Here is a 9,299-nt window from a genome sequence, read left to right on the forward strand (position 1 = left end):
GATCAGTCAGTTCATTTGAATTTAAATTATGCTTTGCATATAGCAGAACCAAAATACAATGTCTGCCCAGAAGGATGCGGTATCGCGTAAGGATAACGTTTAATATTTAATCACATTCTATAAAACAGACTCAACATATCAACTTACTTTAGCCTGACATAGTCAGAATTTTACTTGCCACAAAAAGTCTGGCCCAATTTGCAGCTTATCCTGGTCAAGAACCACCCACTTAGACAGGAAGAAACTCATGAACATGCAACGGACGTCAAGATTTTCACTGAAAATGACACTGAATATTTCAGGTTGTTTCTCGCCAAATCCTTTTGTATGCCTTCAGAATACTTTGAATATGATGCACATGGACAACATTTATTATACTTTTAAGCCTTTTTTTAAGCTTTAAAATGAGGCACTATACACTGCAGTTGTATTAAAAAGATGGATGAAATTTGTGGGTGAACTTTTCCTTTAACACCTGTAATGACAGCCATTAGTTCTATAAAAGATACAGCATCTCTGCACAGCTGCATTGCAAAAAAAAAAAAAAAAAAAAAAAATGGGGAACACAATAAAAAAAAAAAAAAAAAAGTATTTCTTTTTCTAACTGTTTACCAGTGTCTACCTTCTGCCTCTGAAATATTCTACTTGTTCCTTCCCTCTTAGGGTTTAGAGAGGCACGGAGCCAGCTTGTAACAATTCCCCCTAATGGTTTTAACGGATTACATCAATAAAGCAAACAGTGAACATTCAATGTGTAGTGATATGGTCTTGATAAGAGACAAGTGCTGGCTAACTGCTAATAATGTAGGCTAAGTGGTTTGCTTAAAAGCTTTTGCTTTGTTTTTTTTTTTTTGTTTTTTTTTTTTTTAATTTAATGTGAAGATGGAGACTAATGGATTGGTCCTGCATGACTCATCTACAAGCGTCACAGTAGAGTTTCCATTACATCACAAAACATTGAACATGCACCCCCCAGCTAGCAAGACAAACTATACTGGTAGGCGCTTCATCATTTTGTTTGTTTAGTCCTCAGGAGAGAGATCTTGCGAGTGACATCGTGTTCACAAGGAAGCATTACCTCCTCTGCTGGAATGACTATTGAACATGCTGGTCAGTGTTAATTTGCCTTGATCACTGTGAATGTATTTCACAAACGAAGTGTTTTCTGAGCTCTGCACAGTTGTTCTCATGAGATCTAATGAGTTTTCTTTCCTGTGCTGATATCTCATTGAAACAGGAAGTTGGGGCTGGACATGTTGAAGGGCTGTTTAACGATATGACAGAAATAGTAAGGGACATTTGCATTCTAGAGAGCATTGGATTGGACAAAGTGAGTAAGTGCAAGATGAGTCATCAGTATTTTTTTTATCCATTTTCCTGGATAAGAACAAAATTTAAAATATATATACAGTATCTCCTAAAGGTTAATTTTGTAAACAAAAAAAAATTGAAGTACGCTAGCATATAGATGGATTCAAACTTAACAGCATGGACTAAAATACCACTTTTTTTTTTCATAAGGTATGCATGAAAATGGGAGATTGAATTTTTGTGAAAAGTAAACATTGTTCATGCTTGTCGATCTGCTTGTGCTTATTGACAGGCTATTTAGAAAAAAAATCATTTTAACTGTCACTTGTCTTTTATTACAGGTCAAACTAAGCAACATCTACAAACCATTTACTATGTGGCCATTTTATACACATTAAGCACATATTGATTATATGCTTTGACAGTAATTCAAAATGTACAGGTCCAAATAAAAGCTGCTTTTCACTCAAAAATGCACTAAATTACCAAGCAATTTTCCATACAGTGTGAATTATGTAATGTCGGATGGAATACATTTTTCCATATTGTTAAAAACATTCCACATGCTGAATGTTAAATAATTTATTAACAGTAGAAGTTTTCTTGTATGAATGCAATTCATTTAACTCTATCTAGGGAAGACCACGGCTAGTTGTCTCCAGGGCTGTATGATCTCAGTATGATTTGGAGTCAAAAGTCCAATTGCTCAATTGTGTGTATTCTCTAGCAGAAGTTTTATATGTTTATTTCAAACACCTAGTTTAAAACCCTCTTAAACTAGAAACATTGTTTGTGAATTCTAGCATCAAAAGTACATTTTCTCTATCATCACATTTTTTATATTGCTCTTGGGTAAACAAGCAACCATAATCAAACCACACTGGCATACATCAAGTCAGTGGTCAACTATATTGACAAGTCACAATTTTATCGGGACAGATTGTCACATGCATTTAAAATAAAAAATAAAAATATTTATTTATTTATTTTTTACAATTTAGCAATTTCAATATTTGTTGGTCTCAGCAATGTTATATATTTTTGTATGTTAACTTTTACATTTTTTTCATGAACATTTTTGTGCCTCATAATTGCTTCACATTTTAAATTTAGCTTAAAATCCTTTCATGTAGTTTCATGCAGGTGTAGATTTAAAGAAAATGCACAGATTTTATTTTGTAGGTTGTGTTCACATGAATAATAATTCCTTACATTTATATAGCACTTTTTCTAGGCACTCAAAGCGCTTTACATAGTATATGGGGACTCTCCTCAACTACCACCAGTGTGCAGCATCCACCTGGATGATGTGGCGGCAGCCATAGTGCGCCAGTACACTCACCACACACCAGCTATTGGTGGAGAGGAGAGAATAGAGTGATACAGACAATTAATGGATGGGGATTATTAGGAGGCCATGATTGAGAAGGGTCTATGGGGGAAATTTGTCCAGGACACCAGGGTTACACCCCTTTTTAATTTTTTAATGACCACAGACAGTTAGGACCTCAGTTTAACGTCTCATCCAAAAGACAGTGCCTTTTTACAGTATAGTGTCCCCATCACTATAGTGGGGCATTAGGACCCACATAGACCACAGGGTGAGCACCCCCTGCTGGCCTCACTAATACCTCTTCCAGCAGCAACCTTAGTTTTCCCCAGGAGGTCTCCCATCCAGGTACTGGCCAGGCTCAACCCTGCTTAGCTATAATGGGCAATAAGGCAAGCGCTGCAGGGTGATATGGGTGCTATGAAACCTACACCACTGGTTTAATGGAAAGTTTAATTGTGACAATGTATCCTATATTGCCCCACTATAGGGGCAAATTGTCATAAAATATAAAAGTGTGTTCAATTAACTGCATCTTTTTCCTTGGCAATAACTGCAAACAAATGTAATTGCATTTTATTTATTTATTTCTTTTCTTTTCTTTTTTTTTTTTGTTTTTTTTGTAGCCAACACTTTTTGGGCATGCACCTATGCAAAAACTGACTTTCAAAAATAAACTTACCCTAAGAAATATTCACTGGAGTGGACTAGTTACAGATATTTGCAAATATTTGTCCCCTATATTTTATTCAAATATTATCCTGTATATAAATAAATAACCCAGGTTAACTCTTGCAGAAGGACAACCATCACTGCAACACTCCACCAATCTGGGGATTATGGCAGAGTGGCCAGACGGAAGCCTCTCCTCAGTGCAAGACACATGAAAGCCCGCTTGGAATTTGAAAAAAGCACCTAAAGGACTCTCAGATTGTGAGAAACAATATTCTCTGGACTGCTGAAATGAAGATCAAACTCTTTGACCACAATTCCAAGTGTCATGTCTGGAGGAAACCAGCCACCGTTCATCACCTGCACAATACCATCCCAACGGTGAAGCATGGTGGTGGTAGCATCATGCTGTGGGGGTGCTTTTTAGCAGCAGGGACTGGGGGACTGGTCAGTGAAGGAAAGCTGAATGCAGCAAAATACAGAGATATCCTTAATGAAAACCTGGCCCAGAGCTCTCAAGGCCTCAGACTGGGCCGAAGCTTCAACTTCCAAAAGGAAAATGACCCTAAGTACACAGCCAAGACAATGCAATGGTGGCTTAGGGACAACCTTGTGAATGTCCTTGAGTGGCCCAGCCAGAGCCCAGACTTGAACCCAAACGAACATCTCTGGAGAGACCTGAAAATGGCTGTCCACTGATGGTCCCCATCCAACCTGACAGAGCTTGAGAGGATCTGCAGTGAAGAATGGTAGAAAATCCCCAAATCCAGGTGTACAAAGCTTGTCACATCATACCCATAAAGACTTGAGGCTGTAATTGCTTCCAAAGGTGCTTCAACTAAGTACAGAGTTAATGGTCTGAATACTTATGTCAATGTGATATTTCAGTTTTTTATTTTTCAGAAATTTGCAAATATATCAAAAATCTAGTTTTTGTTTTGTCATTATGGGGTATGGAGTTTTTATGGAGAATTTATAAAAAAATTATTTTAAATAAATAATATAATTTTTTTAGCATTTTAGCATAAGGCTGCAATATAACAAAATGTGAAAACAAATGAAGGTCTGAATACTTTATGAATGCACTGTATAAATCAAATATATTTTATTACTAAGGCTTACGATCTTACACGTTAATTCAGTGTGATTAATTATATAAAAAATAATGCATTAAAAAATTAACACAACTAATTATGCCACTGTAATATTGAATTTTCCGACCAAAGGAGCAATAATTCAGGCTTCAAATGCTACTTCCATGTTTTTGTAGGTCTCAGTCAGCGTGGGGCAATGAGCGCAACTCCAGCTGTACTGGCAACACACATCTGTACAGACAATAAACGAGTAGATTGCAGGGGTCTTGAGACACGTTTTTTAACGTTTAACATAATTTTTTATTATAATTTAAAACTACATTTAACTTGACACAGCATCCTAAAAATGGAGTAGAATGGATAGAGATGCTGAAAACCAGTGAAACGCAAAGCAACCACACTGAGACACACCAAAAGCGTCGGTCTGATTCATGTATGGAACACAAGGCATCCTGTGAGAACATCTCTTAAATCTACCTTGGTAAGACTGATTATCTGAATAGTAAAATGGATCTCTGTGGACCGCAGAGAAGTAAAAGACTTGTGTTCATTGATTTCAAAATAAACTAAGCAATATATAGACTTCTTCAGCCCCTTTTTGTATTGTTTAATCAATGCTTAACTCATCTGCCACAACAATGTAATGTCTTTGAATTTAATATATTTATGATTATTTGTCTTATTTGTCTTATTATATATTGAATTATCTTTATTTGGGCACCTTTTTCAGCAAATATTGAAATGTACATCTTGCACCAGCCGCAAAACTGCCATTGAGATGAATGGGAATGTTAACAGATGGCTCTCTCTAGATATTTTGTGTCTCCTTGCTCCAGTCAGGGTGACTTTCCCACCATTCAATGTGCTCTGTTGCATTAAAACCAATAGTGACAAGTCACCACTTAAGTTAATCAGTCTCTCCCATTGCTTTGAGATTATTTGACATTTGTCCCTACTTTCTGCAGCAGCATCCTAAATGCAAGAATATAAGCAGTTAAACAATATCAACAAAGCATTTAATTCCATTCCAAGCAAATAAACGGATACAAAATACAAAAATACCCTGTGAGACAAGCCATTACTCCTCTAATACGTGCTTTTCTTCAGTCGACTTCATCTGTGGCGATGCCACAGAACGAAAAGACTAATGGATTGCACTGCGCAATTATCACATGCGGTATATCATTTATGGTCGTTTATTTCACCCTCCTTCTCTGCAGTGCTATTCGAGGCATGTAAAGCCATGCATGGCAGGGTAAATTAAAATGAAAGTGGCGTGTAGGGGACAGGCCAACGCTAAATGTCAATAGTGTGAATATGAGCGTGTCGCAGCAGTCCCGTGAAGTAGTGAGAAATACAGATCGCTATTTAACATCCTCTCACACTTGGTAGCCCTGATTTGGGTTGAATGCTGTAATGACATGGATGCACAAGCTGAGGAAACGTTGAAAACAAAGCCACGAGTTCACTCAAGCATGAATGCACACTCTGTCCACACAGTGGGAGTACTATGAGTGATTATGTACTGTGAAAATAAGCATGGGGAACCATTTTTCTCTGTGCACATAATGAGCAAATACTTTAAACATGGAACTGTGATTTAGGCGTTATTTCATTCACAGCAAAGGTTGCTCCAAAAGAAGTGAAGTTTCTTGTTTGTGATGTAATTAGCTTTAGTCTGGGGACACATTTGTCCCCTGAAGTTTGCTAAATATGAGGAAAAACTCCCTTTGGGGACATATGGTAAAATCCTCATTTGGAAAAACATGATTCATAAATTAAAGCTGAAGTGATGACTTTTTTTTTTTTTAGATATTCACTCCCTAATACGCTGTACAAAGTGGTAACCTGTAATTGTTACCTTAAAGACCTACTTCTATCTGATCTAACTCTTAAAATTAGTTTGTTTGTGTAACAATGTGTTCACGGTGATTCACTGATGTCAGTTAATTTAGATGTTACCACATAGACTTTATTCACAGTAGCACCGTATTTGATTTTTGATGGGAATGAAAACAGGGATAGACAGAGTTGCAGTCTTTCCAGTGGCAAAAGCTGCATAAAGCTCCATGACTCAGGTTTTCTGGAGTATTTTTTATTTTGTTTTCTATGCATCATCAGCAAGACTATCCAAAACACTTCAAACAACAGTACAAACCACTGAAGAAAGTCACATTTTCATTCCTGTCAAAAAATAAAGATGAAGCACAATTTTTAGGTTAGCCTTTTTTTTTTTTTTTTTTGTCTTTGCAGCTACAACTATAAGTAAGCCATTCATTGGTTGAAAAGAATAAGTAAAATATTGTTTAAAATAGTTTTAGATGGATTATATAGTATGTCCAACAACAGAACTTTCAATGTCCCATAAGTATTTCATGCCAGCTAAATGCATTGTGGATACCATAAAACAACACAAAAACAGCCTATCACAAGGCCGAGTGGCATTAATGTAATATTCTTGACAAGTACATGAAGTCAGAGAGAAAAAGGTTTGAGGTTAAGCCCATCAAGAAAAACTTTCCTTTTTGTCTCTCTCTCCATTGCTTTTCATCTGTGATATCGGGGCTTCCTCTGAAGTCGGTTAGGATGCTGTCCAAGGTCCTGAAATATTTTCTTCTCCTTTAGATCTGTTTAGACAGCTGGCCTTCCAGGCTGCTATGTAAAGACACTGCCATCCCGGTTAGCAAATACGTCCAAGATTGCTTGGTTTTTGGGTGCCCTGAACCGAAGACCTAGCCACAAACCGTATCTATATGTGGGTTTGAACAATATCAGTGCAACCACATGGAGCACTTATGTATAAGATATAGACTTCAAAAGTTCATTTGTTGCTATCTAGTGTTTTTCAGCTTCTGCTTGACAGTGTTTCTAAATTTACTCTGTTATTCTGTTTGTACAGCACACACAGACACAGCTTTAATTATAATTTTCATGGCACCTGGGTAGCTCAGTGGTAAAAGTTGCTGGCTACCACCCCTGGAGTTTGCTAGTTCGAATCCCAGGGTGTGCTGAGTGACTCCAGCCAGGTTTCCTAAGCAACCAAATTGGCCCAGTTGCTAGGGTGGGTAGATTCACATGGGGTAACCTCCTCATGGTCACTATAATGTGGTTCGTTCTCGGTGGGGCGCATGGTGAGTTGAGCGCAGATGCCGCGGTGGATGGCGTGAAGCCTCCACACACGCTATGTCTCTGTGGCAACGCTCAACAAGCCACGTGATAAGATGCACAGGTTGATGGTCTCAGACGCAGAGGCAACTGGGATTCATCCTCCGCCACCTGGATTGAGGCGAATCACTACATCACCACAAGGACTTAAAAGCACACTGGGAATTGGGCATTCCAAATTGGGTGAAAAAGGGGAAAAACGACTCACACATTTGTTTTTTACTTTTGGACACTTCCCTCTATATAATTCTCTGTTGTCTTAGTAATGTATTCATCTTCAACAAATCCAAGTAAAATATATAACAGTAATATTTTCATTAGTATGTCGTCAGAAATACATAGTTGAAAAGGTATAACTGAAAAATAATTTCCACACGCTTATGGTCACAAATTTTATTTAGAAGTTCATTAAATAAATCGTTCACCCAAAATTACAATTCTCTCATTGTTTACTCACCCTTATGCCATCTCAAACGCTTATGACTTTCTTTTCTCTGCTGAACACAAACAAAGATATTTTGAAGGCTAAATGATGCGTTTATATCTGTACAATGCAAGTCAATGGGGCCCAACACTTTAAAGGTCCAAAAAAGGACATGAAGACAGCATAAATGACTGGAATGGTTTAATCCATGTCTTCTTAAGCGATACAGTCATTTTGGGGTGAGAAACAGACCCAAATATAAATCATTTTTGAGTGAACTGTTCCTTTAAGGCAACATATTTAAACAATTGTGTTTGAAGTTAAACACGTATCATATAATTAAAAATATTAATTTGAGGATTAAATGTTTTGTCCAATTCTTGATGCAGTTCAATATTTATGATCTATATATTAGATTGTATGTAAAATTACTGGTCTAAGAAAACCTCTCATTTTCTGTGTTATTTCTCATTGCTCTATTTTTTTTTCTTCTTCTTTCTTTCTTTTTAAAAACCTGGCACTTTTGGTGGTATTTCCATAACATAAGCCTAGTTTCCATCCACTTTTCCTACTATTTTGTTATCAACAAAGTGAAAATGCATAAATGTTTGTTTGTTTGTTTGTTTTTTTTTAAATTTGCTGTCTTTTGCCTGTTTCCATTCAAATGGCCTTTTATCGATAGAAATGGTGTGCATGATGACGTCATGCCTAAAAAAACACTTTGTCGCAAAAGTTTTGGTTTATCGCAAAAGAAATCTGCCCTTAAGCCGTTTCCATACAGAAATGTGTGTTTATCGCTAATTCACCTCCCAGATGTCCCTATTTTTTTTCCTCCTAAGTTTTGGTAAAATGGAGATTCAGCCGACTTTTTTCGACTACAGAACAGGGGAAGGCTAATTTAAGTTTGTGTAAAGAAAAGGCATATATAGGTCTAAAAATATATATATTTTTTTCGTTTGGTAATTTATTTTTTTAATTTAATGCTTTTTTCATTTGGTAATTTATTTAATTTAATACAGGGAATGTTGCTGGCATTTTTTGAAAAGTAAGCTAAACAATGATTTTACAGAATTGGGCTGATAGTGTTCCAAAAAAGCACACTGATGCTTTTCTCCTAGCATTGTGTGTTTATTTTTAATTTAAAACATCTTTGTGCACAGAAATGATATGTTTTTTGTATTGTGGGCTAATTCCATAACTGCCGTCTATTATTTTGAATGGTGTGGAAAAGCAACTTTAGTAAATAAACGTATGGCTACCACGATTAAATTAATCACAATCAGTGGCCATTCATTTGTTCTCT

The 9,299-nt window shown here is 36.6% G+C and overlaps 1 long non-coding RNA gene across 1 annotated transcript; it reads left to right on the forward strand.

The window, feature by feature from the left end:
* Nucleotides 1-1,039: 1,039 nt before the first annotated feature.
* On the forward strand, nt 1,040-4,415 carry LOC127434761 (uncharacterized). The gene is made up of 3 exons (XR_007896082.1): nt 1,040-1,110; nt 1,238-1,330; nt 3,440-4,415. It is a non-coding gene; the product is annotated as an uncharacterized LOC127434761 (long non-coding RNA).
* The last annotated feature ends 4,884 nt before the right edge of the window (nt 4,416-9,299 follow it).

This window comes from Myxocyprinus asiaticus, chromosome 44 (assembly GCF_019703515.2).
Source record: "Myxocyprinus asiaticus isolate MX2 ecotype Aquarium Trade chromosome 44, UBuf_Myxa_2, whole genome shotgun sequence".
In the NCBI taxonomy this organism is placed as follows: domain Eukaryota; kingdom Metazoa; phylum Chordata; class Actinopteri; order Cypriniformes; family Catostomidae; genus Myxocyprinus; species Myxocyprinus asiaticus.